This window comes from Lontra canadensis, unplaced genomic scaffold, assembly GCF_010015895.1.
Source record: "Lontra canadensis isolate GAN:19392208 unplaced genomic scaffold, GSC_riverotter_1.0 scaffold51, whole genome shotgun sequence".
NCBI classification, from domain to species: domain Eukaryota; kingdom Metazoa; phylum Chordata; class Mammalia; order Carnivora; family Mustelidae; genus Lontra; species Lontra canadensis.
Window position 1 is genome coordinate 7,647,056 of NW_022631045.1, and position 13,237 is coordinate 7,660,292.

At 36.3% G+C, this 13,237-nt stretch overlaps 1 long non-coding RNA gene across 1 annotated transcript; it reads left to right on the forward strand.

Moving 5' to 3' along the window:
* The first annotated feature begins 4,418 nt into the window (after positions 1–4,418).
* On the forward strand, positions 4,419–9,253 carry LOC116877325. Its single transcript, XR_004384611.1, has 2 exons — positions 4,419–4,544; positions 9,172–9,253. It is a non-coding gene; the product is annotated as an uncharacterized LOC116877325 (long non-coding RNA).
* Positions 9,254–13,237: the final 3,984 nt, after the last annotated feature.

A 13,237-nucleotide genomic window follows, 5' to 3' on the forward strand; every position in this document is an offset into this window, starting at 1 on the left:
AAAACTATATATTAGGATGTAAAGACAACCCTTTATTTAAATTTCTTAACCTCTCTGTGAGGTTGAAGGTTTTTTCTTAAATATTTAAGTCACTAATTCATTTTCTGTGGATGAACTAATCTGTTTACTCTTTCTATACAGGTTTTGCCTACTCTTTCTATAAATTATGATGATGATGATGAACTCATTTCCCTTTTCCAGTTATATTGCTGGTAAATACTGTCCCCTGTTTTGAGATTTGCCTTCTAGGGGTGTGTGGGTGGCTCAGTCAGTTAAGCCGCTGCCTTTGGCTCGGGTCATGGTCCCAGGGTCCTGGGATCAAGTCCTGAATCGGGCTCCTTGCTCGGCGGGGAGCCTGCTTCTCTCTCCACCTCTGCCTGCCGCTCTGCCTGCTTGTGCGCACTCTCTCTCTCTCTCTCTCCCCGCCCCCCGACAAATAAATAAATAAATAAATAAAATCTTTAAAAAAAAAGAAATTTGCCTTTTAGTTTTATTTATTGTTTTTTGTGGGGGTTTTTTTGGCATACAGAAGTGTTACCTTATTAAGTAGTCAAATTTGTTTGTTTTTATCTTTATCATTTCTTCTATTATCTTTTATGCCTAGGAAGTGCTTCTGTGAAGAAAACTAAAGCAGGGTTAGGGGACATGGCACAATAGGGTGTCAGTGCACACAGGGTGGTCTGAAAAGGCCTCACTGATAAGATGACATTTCAGCAGAGGCCTAAAGGAAGAGAAAGAAAAGCCACATAAGTTATAGAGAAACACATTTCAAGTGTTGAATTTTAACATTTTTCTGCATCTACTGATCCTTTTACCGCTTAATACAGTGGATTAGAATGATAGATATTGGGATAAACCTACTTGCTCATGATGTGTTTTTGTTGTTGTTATTTGGGTTGGGGGGTTAAGATCTATTTTTATTTTTACTTTAATAAGAAACTAAAGAACAGGGTGCCTGCGTGGCTCAGTGGGTTAAAGCCTCTGCCTTCGGCTCAGGTCATGATCCCAGGGTCCTGGGATCTAGACCCGCATTTGGCTCTCTGCTCAGCAGGGAGCCTGCTTTCTCCTCTCTCTCTGCCTACTTGTGATCGCTGTCTGTCAAATAAATAAATAAAATCTTAAAAAAAAAAAAAAAGAAAAGAAAAGAAAGAACAGAAGAGTAATTTACCAAAGTTACTTAGATAAGTGGTAGAACTAGGATTGGAACCCAGGCGATTTCACTCCAGTGTCTAAGTATTATCTGCTGTGCCATAATCACTTTTTTTCTTAATCCACTATGCCATAATCACATAATCTCATGCCAGTGAGATGGTAAAAACACATAACATTAAATTTGCCTTCTCAGCCATTTTTAAGGGTTCATATTTAAGGGTTCATTTTATGGTTCAATAGTGTTAAGCATATTCACGTTGTTGTGCAGCAGATCTTTAGAACATGTTCATCTTGCAAAACTGAAACTCTATACCCAGTAAACCCTAATTCTCTTCTTTCCAGCTCTTGGCAACCGCCTTTCTATTCTCTGTTTGATTTTGACTACTTTAGACATTTCAAATATGTTGAATCATACAGTATTCTTTTGTGACTGGCTTATTTCGCTTAGCATAACATCCTCAAGATTCATCAATGTTGTAGTGTGCGTGACAAGATTTCCCTCCTTTTTTCTTTTTAAGGCTGCATAATATTCCCTTACCGGTCTGTTCTACATTTTCTTTATTCACTCATCTGTTGATCGGTATTGGAGTTGATTCCTTCTCGTGAATAGTGCTACAGTGAACATGGGTGTGCGAATGTTCTCCTTAATAAGATCTTCTTGGAATTCTTTTAGACATATACCTAGAAGTGAGATAGTTCGATCATACAGTAATTGTATTTTTAATTTTTTTTAAGAAATGTTTTCCATAATGTCTGTACCATTAATCACACTGCATTTGTAATACAGTATTGAGTATGATTTGTTAGTACTTAATTTAGAAATTTTGCACCTAAATTTATAAGTGAGCTTAGCTCATCAATTTCCATAAATTGCCAATTTCCACAAATTGCCTTGTCTGGATTATTTCCAAAAATGAGGTTTTGGTTTTGTTAATAATCTATATTTTTATTATTTTTTAATTTTCTTACTTTTCATTGTTAATTTCGTTATTTTCTTTTCCAACTTTGTTTTTTCCTAGCTTTTTGAGATGCACATGTAACTCAATTATTTTCAATCTTATATATTAAATTCATTTAGATACATGTATTTCATTCTAATACTAATTACCATTACCTTCCTAATTACCATTCTAATTATAATTTCCACTGTAAATTCCTCTTGAACCCATGAGTTATTGAGGAGAATATTTGATTTATTTTAGTTTGTGACCCCAAATTCCATTGTACAGATAAAGACACTAAAGTCAAGAAAAATTAAATGTCTTCCTCAAAATTGTATAGCTAATGCATGGGCTGAAATTAAGTCTCCTTATTACCACTCCATTTTACCTTTCTAATTTCTAAATTCATATTCTTACCCTATCAGAAAGTTTCCTAAAATTAAACTAATATTGTTATTAACTTATATTATACTGAGAATCCAATTTTTACCAGCCTTATACATTTTAAAAGTAGTTGTCTACACCTTTCTCTGAATATATTGGACATCGTCTCTTTGATTTTCTTATCTAGCTAGGATTTATTAATTTCTAGCCATATCATTTGACAGAGTGCTTAGCACATATTAGGTTCTCAATAAAAAATTTATTGAGGGAATTTTTGTTTAATGAATGTTTAAAGAATATTATTAGTGCCACCTATGAGCTTTATTAAACATCAAATGACAAGTACTAAGATGAAGGAAACTCCCTAGCTTATCGTAGCACAAATTCAGGTAATTAATGATAAAGATGAAATGAACAAGAAACCAGAATCACTGTTGAAATGAGCTACAACTCCATGGTCAAAAAAAGTGGGGGTGGGAGAGACTGAAATATATGGACAAATAAAAACAAAGTATAAAGAACAACAACCAACTTTCATTTAATATCCTATAAGAAGTAAGATATTATTATCTCCACTGTATAAAGGGGGAAAGGGAATCCCAGACAGTCTGAGTCACTTGCCCCGGTGACAAAGTTAGAAGTGACAATGCCTGGATTGGAAGGCATCTTCTGTCTGAGCCCCAGCCCATTATCTTTGCAATTAGCCATAGTCTTCTCCAGTGCCCTGTCCTCCCAGCTCTCTCCCACCCCTGGGCTGTAACTGAGAAGAGGGAGATGGCTCAGAAACAAAGGAGGGAGGGGCTGGTGGTATCAGGAACAATTTCCAGTGAACACAAACTACTTTGCTAGAGGTCAATACTGCCACATTTTTTTCTTGTCCTTGAGAATAATCTTTGGCATGGGTGGGGAGGAATTCGACAGTTCAGCCTTTAACATCCTGTCTACCTCTTTTTCTAACTTCTCACTAAAGCTCACAAAGGGAATCTAATGTCAGAACCTGCAATGCCACGTTAAGAATATTATTCTTACAATTTAAGGAGCTCCTTTTCGCCGGTTTCCTCTAGGCTTCTTTTTAAAATGTAGGTGTTTCCAGGACATCTGGGTGGCTCAGTCGGTTGAGCAGCTGCCTTCATATGGGGTTATGATCCCAGGGTTGTGGGATTGAGTCCTGCATCAGGCTCCTTGCTCAGCAGGGAGCCTACTTCTCCCTCTGCCTCTGCCTGTGCTCTGCCTGCTTGTGCTCTCTCTGACAATTTTTTAAAAAATCTTTAAAATGCAGGCATTTCCCTTTTATTATTTAATAAATTTTTAACTAATTAACATTATCAATATATTTCAATGCTGCACAATAGCAATTGTTTTCTTGGTGTTTAAATATTATATATTATGCCTTTCCTAACAACTATCTTTTTGTTATTTTATACATTTATCAAAGCAGCTTCATTCCTTATGTACCAGTTCCTAATCTCTTCCTTGAACACCCTCCTCCATAATGTTTAGGATCTGCAAATTGCTAATTAGAACAGTCATTCCTCCATCTTCATCTTTTAGGTTGTTTCCTTTTTCCTCCTTCAGTGTTGTGGTTTCTCCTTGATCTCTATAATCATTAATTTTTATATCATAGATGGTGTGTGGCAATTACAAAAAAATGTTTTTTATAACATGGAGAAATGCTCACATACACAGTTAAAAAAAAAAGTAAAGTAGGATTCCAAATGGCATATATAGTGTGACCCCCCCCCAACTAAATGAACACTTCTATATTTTATTTAGATAAAATGTTTAAATTTTATCTAAATTTAAAATTTTTAAATTATACCAATATATGGACAGTGGTCACTCTGGGGGGTGAGATTATAAGCAATTTTTTAAAATCCTGTGTACTTTTCATGTTTTCTACAATGGGTATGTATTATTTTGCCAGACCTGGGTCAGAGCCCAAAGCCAGAACCGAAGCCAAATGGACACTCTTGCCGAGCATCCACGCTGTTGCCAAGGGCTGTCCATCCATAGGAAGACTTCCCGTGACAGCCCTGTCCTGAGGCAGCTGGTTCTGGTGGGCAGCTGGTAGGTATGTGTAGTATGCATGGGGTGTGGGAGTGTGTGGCAGGAAGGAGAAATCCAGGGGAGAGGTCTGACAGTCTAATTTCTCTGGGGAGAGACCAGAGCTCTCTTAGTCTGTGGTTAAAAGCAAACCTCACTTGGACTAGAATGGAAATAACGTCTGGATCCAGACAAAAGTGAGTATCTAGTATCTATATTGTCCAATTCACTCTCCAGCTGGAGGTTCATTTCCCTGAACTAAGATATTTGAGCAAGTTCTGGTCTTTTAATTCAGATTAAGTGTAATATTTAATATATTTTCCAGCATCCCTTTGTCTCCATTTTCTCAAATCAGAAAGGGCCTAATAATAATAATCTCCTCCTATCTCATTAAACTGTCATGAAGATGTAGAAATAAATACCTCCTATTTACTTTGCCACTTAGAATGCAGCTCTTTACCACAAATTATGTTGCCTTTCTAGGTTAGCAAGCTGTGGTGGGGGAAGGGTGCCCATCCTTTTCTTTCCCTTTTAACTCTCCAGACTTCATTCCATTATTCTTCTTTCTGGGAAATGAGACAGAAGAACTGAAGTCCTGTCATCTTAAAAGGTTTGCTTAATGACCATCCCATGTGAGCATGCACAGTCTCAGCTGAGAAGCATGACAGCTGCAACAATCTAGGCCCACAAGACGGACTCATTTATCAAATATTAAAGAGTCATTTCATAGAATAGCTTTTCCAGTCACTTTTCAATAGAACTAAAGCCCGAGCAATTATAAGAAAAGCAAAGAACCCTGAGGTGTTTTACTGAAGGGGTCAGTCCTATAACCATTTGGGAGACCTGACATAATAACCTATGTGATTTTTTCTTTCCCCAAGCTGAATTTTCACACAGAGCAAAGAAATACACCATTTCCCATGGCAAATAAACATAAAGAGAAGACATTTTCAGGGGGTTATTTTCTAAGAGTTAATATCCAGAGCTCAGTTCTCCTCTATGGACCATATTCCTTCATTTCCCGCCTCAGGCTTCCCATGAGTTGTTAGATAAATAGACTGAACAACGCCTAATATTGAGATGATAGAGTTCTGATAATATATCATTTTTACATGATCCCCTTTATCACGTCTAAACTGACAGTTTCGTTTGGTACAACATAGGACTCCACACAACAGATGCCAGAATATAATATTAATGTAAGATAATTATAAGGTGGAGAGATTAGTACTGATAGTTAAGGTCTACACTATATACTCTGGGTCCTTTTCATTTGTACTCATGGCATCTGCTCTTTGCACATAGCTAACAACACCATGCCTGTCACGTGCATGGCCTGAGGAGAGAGCAATGGATCTGAGCTACTAAAGTGATGTGGGACTGTGTTCTGACCATGAGGCTAAGACCTAATAAAACCATCATCCCTAGGATTAGGACTGAATTCTAATTCAGCCTTCTGTCTTGAATTGCTCACCCACCAACACAGAACTGGTATAAGTGGGCCTCTCTGAAAGTCTGGCCGGCTCACCAGAAATTGGCAGCAAGCCATTCTCTATGGAGATGTTTGTTTGATGTTTAAAACATGCAAACTTAGCATCTTTGGTAAAATAGAACAATAACCGTTTCTTATTCAACACAAACGATGATCCTTTTATGACAAAAAAAAGTCAATAAGAAACTCAGTTTGAAACCAGACTTTTTTCCAGTATGAATAAGAGTTCAATTATTTTCTCACTTAAGCTTTGGGAGTGCTTCTCTCTTTTTGGACAGTTTTGTATCTCCTTTCCAGTACAGATGTCTATAGCCTTCAAGGCTTTCACAGAGAATTTAATCCCCGGCAGTGAAAAGAAAGAATCCCATGGGGAGGGAGGAGGGACTAGCCAAGTTGAAGGAGGGTGATTTGAATGGAAAAATCCTTTAGTCATGCCTAAGATGTGAAATTATCAAAGACACAAAGATCTCGTAAAGTAAAAACGAAGGTAAATCTCTGCCTTTCAGGAAACACATCCTTTTTCAGTAACCCAAATTGAAATGTCAATCCTTCAATAGGCTATCCTTGGAAAAGAATATTACTCTCACCTTTTGGAAACCCTCTGCTACTTTATAGAGTGAGTATATTTGCTCCTAGAGATCTAAGATGATGGAACACGAATTTATACTTTGTTTCCGATTTGAACTAGGTTTGTACCCAGTACCTAGTGTTTGGGGAACTAAAAATAGATTCTCAATGGATCTCATCCCAGATCTTAATTTCAGCATTTATTTCCACCTCCCTCCTTCCTTGACTGTATCAGCTCCTCTTCTTTGATTGCAAACATCAGTAGCTGCCTCTGGTAAACTCAAGCCAGAAAGGAATTTATTGGGTAAATTGGGGAAGCTCCGAGAATTGAGAAGAGGAGCTGAAGACCCAGGGGTTCAGGACAGACCCAAACAGCTCAGGAGTCTCCACAGCATGAACTTATCAACAGCTGCATCTGAAACAAAAGATTTTGATTCCAGGAAGAGAGCATTTAACTGGTTTAGCCGGGTTCAACTCTTCCTCACTCAGGGCCTGGGGGAAGGCAGGTCTCCAAACAACAGTCCCACCAGATGGTATCCAAAAGTGAGGATGGAATTACCAATAGGTAAATGGGGATGCTATTACTGGAAGAATGAGGACTGAAAGCTGAGTAGCTAAAGGAAGTAAACCCAAAACAACAACAAAACAAATGGACGCCATTCTTTCCCCCTCTCCACTTCACTGTTTTGTATGTTTTCTGTTCTTTTGTGTATGTTTCCCTCTCTTCTTTTTCCCTCTGTCTTTTCTGCCTTTCTTGCCTTTTCCTTACCCTTTAAAGTTTATCTGATACCGTGGCTGAAATTTTTGTCATTGTTTCTGCTTTTCCTAGAGCTCCTAATATCAAAATCATATCACCTAAACAATGGATCCTTGTGGGTGATTGGTGTTAGCCGGCATAGGGAAATATCCACATTGTTTGATTTTTGAGGACATGTTCCTGAATCTATCCTTTTTAAGCCAGCAATTCCCTCAACTGCCTACCATTATGCCTATAATCTAATTGTTATAACTGAATTCCTTTAGTTAAAGCAAGGAGACTTTCAGGAATTTGTCACTAAAAGGATAATAATCTACTATTTGCTGTTTCCATCTTATCATGAAATCAATCAACCTGTTATCAGAGGAAGCCAGGGAACAGCCCACCTGGCTGACAGAAACAAGCCGGAGTAAAATGAGACTTTACAAAGGAGAAAAAGGTTATAGGTCAGTCCTCAGATCCACCTCTTTCTGGCTTTATGAATTAGTTTAATTATTTATCTTCTTCAAGCTTCATTTACCTCATTTGTGAAAGGAGATATAATTCTTACCACATTTGGCTATTCTGAAGAATCCATAAAATTATATTTGCAAAATACTTATTGTACTACCTGGCAGAGAATAGGTGTGCAGTAACGGTTAAATTTCTCCTTCTTCCAAGAAATATGTAATGAACACCTACTATGCTCCACACACCATGCTAGATGCTAGACACAGGAGCAAAACAGACATGCTTCCTACCATTTGGAGGTTACTTTCTAGTGGTAAGGAAGCACATTAAGCAAAATCCAATATAGAAAGTATTGGTACCAAGAAACACATTAAAGGTTCACAGACAATGGCTGCTATAGACTCAATGTTTGTGTCCTCCCCCAATTTATATATTGAAACCTAATCCCCAAAGGTATTTGGATGGTATTTGGAGGTGGGACATTTAGGAGGTGATTAGGTCATGAAGGTGTACCCTTCATGAATGAGATTAGTGCCCTTATAAAAGAGACCCAGAGACATCTGTTACCCTTTCTCCTACAGAAGGACATAGCAAAGAGATGGCCATCTATGAAGCGGAAAACAGATCCTCATCAGACACTGAATCTTCTGTATCTGGATCTCGGCCTTCCTAGCCTCCAAACTAGCTATAACTTTGTTGTTTATAAGCCACCAAGTCTGTTATTTTGTTATAGCAGCCCACGTGGACTAAGACAGTGACACTCACACCACATAAATTAACCACAGATATGGACTAATGAAGAGAACCATTCACATTCAGTAGACCAGAGTAAATTCACTGAAAATATATGACTGACAACTGTGGGTGTTCAGGGGAAATTTTCCCATCTCTCATTTTGCCAAAAAAAAAAGGTTTTATTAAAGAAATAGTATTTCTAGGTTTGCATAAGAAAAAGGTAAGTTATTTTACTTGGTGGAGAAGTTTCAGTTGTAGGATTTTGCAGGGAATATCTTTGGAAGATTGAAATCGTGTATTTTAATGATGTAAGCATTGAATGAATTAGTATCTGAGCAGTAGTTGAGGTGATCAAGACCAAGAAAAAGAGACAATTCAAGAAACTTTAGGGGGAAATGTGCTTAATGTTTGTAGCAGAGATTGCTAATTGCATACCAGTATCTTATTTCCCCTTCATTACTAAAAGTACCTCAAATTTTTAGCTTAGCCCACTGCTTTACAGCTAAAAGTCTACATTTCTGAGTTGCCCTTATAGGTAGGTAAAGCCACATGACTGACTAGGTGATCAGAAGAAAGCAGAGATATTATGTCTTCTGAAAAGTCTGCTAAAATGGAGGGGCACTCTTTTACTTCCCTCTTCGTTTTTACAGCCACTATCAGGAACTTTAGCACCATCTTAGGCCATAGATGAACTTTGGGAATGGAAACCATGTGGAGTAATGCAACAAGATTTAAAAAAGCCTGGGTTCCTGATACTTGCTGCCCTCATAATATCTTGCACTGCCTATCTCCAGACTTCTTCCATGGAAGCAGGAAATAAACTGTCTAGTTCAAGCCACTATTTGGGGCTTTATTTTTTGCATATATTCAAATTTAATCATAACTGATATATTGCTTGGATAATATGCTACATGCTATGGGGATTATAAAACAGACATATCACATGGCCTTTCTACTTTAGAAATGTACATTGAGTTGATCATTAGATTTTTGGAAAGTTATTTGAGAGTTGGAGGTAATAAATTTGGAGAGGTAGCCTGGATCCAGATGGCACAGGACCTTCTGGACCACTGTAAATTCACTGGACTTTTATTTTATTTATGAAGAGTTTCAGTGTCATCATTTGACTTATGTTTTTAAAGGATCAGCTTTTTTACTTCTGGACTGGTAGACTAGGTAATTTGAACAAACACTCCACTGAGAACAATAATAAAAACAAAACCTTGGACAAAATGTTTGGGGGGAAAAAAAAAACAAACCTTGAAGGCATTAGAGAACCAACAAGTTAATTAAGAATTACAGGGCCAAGTTCCAGGAGAAAACAAATCACAGACATAAGCTTGGCAGTTATGGAACTTTTCTTATAGAGCCTTTACCAATTCTGGAAGAAGTGGCTGAGAAATTGAGAAATGAGTGTTTTTGACAGGCTTGTAAAAACAAGGCAAAAAAAGTTAAATCACAAAAGGGTGGGGAATAAACCTAGTAAACAATTTAGGCTTTAGGTGGATAGTTCAGTAGGCTATATTATAGAAGTAAGGGTGACCTAGGAGTCAACTGACTTCCACAGGGACTGAATACCTGCTTCAAATCAGCTTAATCATGAGTTTGGATTGCTAGAGCCCCTTGCTGCTTATAAAAACAAATTTCTGTAAAAACATTACAACACCCAAAATAGCCAAATACACAAAGGGAGACATGAGGGAATCCTAGAAAGCAAGAGAAAATAGAAATAGACCCCCTGAGGCTCCATCCAGCACAGACCTAAAAATAGCTGTAATTACTATGTCAGAATAATTAAAAGACCGAGCTTTTAGAAGAAACCGAAAACCTAAAAATGAGCCCCCCCAAATTTATATCTGAAAAATGCAATAACTAACTAAAATTAAGAACTCAATGGAAAAGATTAATAACAGATTAGACAAAGCTAAAAGGAGATTTAGTGAACTGGAAGATGGAGCAGAAGAAAATATCCAGAATGTAGAGAGAGAAGCATGTGGAAAATACAGAACAGAGGATAAGAGACATAGAGCTTACAGTGAGAAGGTCCAAAATACATACAATTGGAGCCCCTACAGGAAAGCAGGAAGGAGAATGGGGCAGAAGCCATATTTGAAGAGAAAATGGCTAAGAATTTTTCAAAATTTATGAAAGATATTAAGCCCTATATTCAAGGATCTCTATGAACCCAGGCAGGATAAATAAAAGAATTCCATTCCTAGATTCATCATAGTAAAGCCAAAGACAAGGAGAAAAAAATCTTAAAATCATCTGGGAAAAAAAGGAGCAACAAATTTCAAAGCAACAACAAACTGATAGCTAACTTCTTCATAGACTTATGGAAGCCAGAAGAAAATGATTAATTAATCTAAAATGCTGAAAGAAAATAACTGTCAACCTAGGATTACACATCCAATGAAAATATCCTTCAAAAATGAAACTGAAATAAATATCCAGACAAGCAAATATCAATAAAATTCATATTAACAGATTCATAATAAAGAAAATACAAAAGATATTTTTTTAGGTGAAAAGAAAATGATCACAGATAGAAGCCCAGAAATTCAAGACAGAATAAAGAGGAATGAGAAGAGTAAATATGTGAGTAAGCATAAATAAATATTGACTATAAAATAACAATAATTTATTGTGGAGTTTTCAATAAATATGAAATTAAAATACAAAAATACCCTATAAGTAAGGAGAGAGCAAATAGAGTTTCAAGATTCTACAGCTCTTACATTTCTGGTAAGAGGGTAAAATATCAACTAATAGTATATTAGACTTTGGCAAGTTAATACTATAATCTCTGCAGCAAAAGAATAATAAAAGAACATATAACTAATAGAGGGAGGAAATTGGAATATTGACAATAATAAAATCAACCCAAAAGATGACAGGAAATGAGAGAAAAGAGAACATAGAACAGGAGAAACAAATAGAAAACAAACATTATGATGGTAGATATAAACCAAAACATATCAATAATTATATTTAATGTAAGTAAAGTAAATGTTCTAATTAAAATAAAAAATTGTCAAACTGGGTAAGAAAACAGAATTCAATTGCATGCTACTTACCAGAAGCACATCAAGATATAAGGATATGGAAGAGTTGAGAGTAAGAGGAGGAAACACAATATGCTATGCAAATATTTTCAAGGAATCATTCTAGCTGTCATGAGGGTAATAAATAAGAACTGTGGACAAGAAAGGCAACTTGACAGGAGCATGAGATTTATTTCAAGTGGGAAGTAACAGAGGTCAAGGTATTGTAAGAGCTAAGATGTGCGATGAGGTGCACTTAGGGGTACTAAAGCACTATAGAAAGACTACAAATGTAGAAGGAAAGAATGGATTCCTAAAAATGCTGGGTCCGAGAATTAATATCTCCCCTACTATATTTCTCCCTTTGTTACCTATATGCTATTATTAAGGTCACACTAAGGATAAAAGAGTCCTGACAAAAAGACAGAGCTCTCCCAAGACATACAAAGGGCCCCAGAGGATGTAAGAAACCCTAGGTTTTCTTTTTATTATAATTATAATTTATATATTTATATATATAATATATATAATTCTTTATTCTTTATTATATATATAAATCATAATCATATAAGATTATCAAATTATATGATACGGCCACCCCACTTCACCTTACTATTCAAATTTGCCATAGACCACATTCATTGTAGTGCTGTTCTTGCCATGCTACTCTAAAAAGTCAAATTTTAACCCAAGGATATTCTTTCTGAAAGACCTGTATTTTTCAGCTTCAGCAATAGTGGCTGAAGATCAAGATCAAGATCCTTGAAATAACTGGATTATTCTTTAATACCCATAGTTCCTAATTCCAGCAACATGAATATTAATATCCATGGTGAATACTTAGCTCCCAATTGCCAGTACAGAATGGAGAGTATATAGTCATTAATAAGATAGTCATCAGTTGGCAGAAGAGCGAGAGGAATAAAGAAGTTCTTTATATATTCTGTTCATTTTCTGGCCACATTATTAGGAATGTCAAATTGACTAGTTGATGACATCTTTATTAGCTCATTTTTTACATAATCTAGAAGGAATCATATGTGACACATGCATAGATGTTTTAAGCATTATTCTGTGGTGATGTTGCTTGCTTATCCTTCCATTCTGAGCACCAGTATCTTGGTTGCAAAGTTTTTTAGGGTAGGTTAATTCAGATGCCTCTCAACTAAACAACATATAAAGGAATTCTTGAGTTAGGACTTGAGAAAGAGCTATTAGTTGAGAAGAGAACCCAAATTATAGAATGAACAAGGCTCTATTAACTTAAGTATAAATATACATTAAGGAAACTGTAATAAAAATATACCCTGCAAGAGTTTTGTTGAAATACCCAATATATCTCATTAATTATTTCAATTAGAGAATTCTTGGTTAATAAATAATGGAAAAAACTGATTTAACTGGCTTGGGAGCTTCCCTCTACTTGATGGAGTGCTGCCCGATTTCCTGAGCCAATTAATAAAGCCAATCAGATTTTCAATAAATAAACAAATAAACTGGCTTAAGCATAAGGAAACATTATTTGACATGAATGGAAGTCCGAAGTAGGGGAGGATTCAAGATGGCTTTATCAATAATTCAACAATGTCATCAAATTCTGAAGTTGTTTCCATTCACCCACTCTGTCATTTTCAGCAGACATTTTCTTATTGGGTCACAAGCCCCTTTCCTA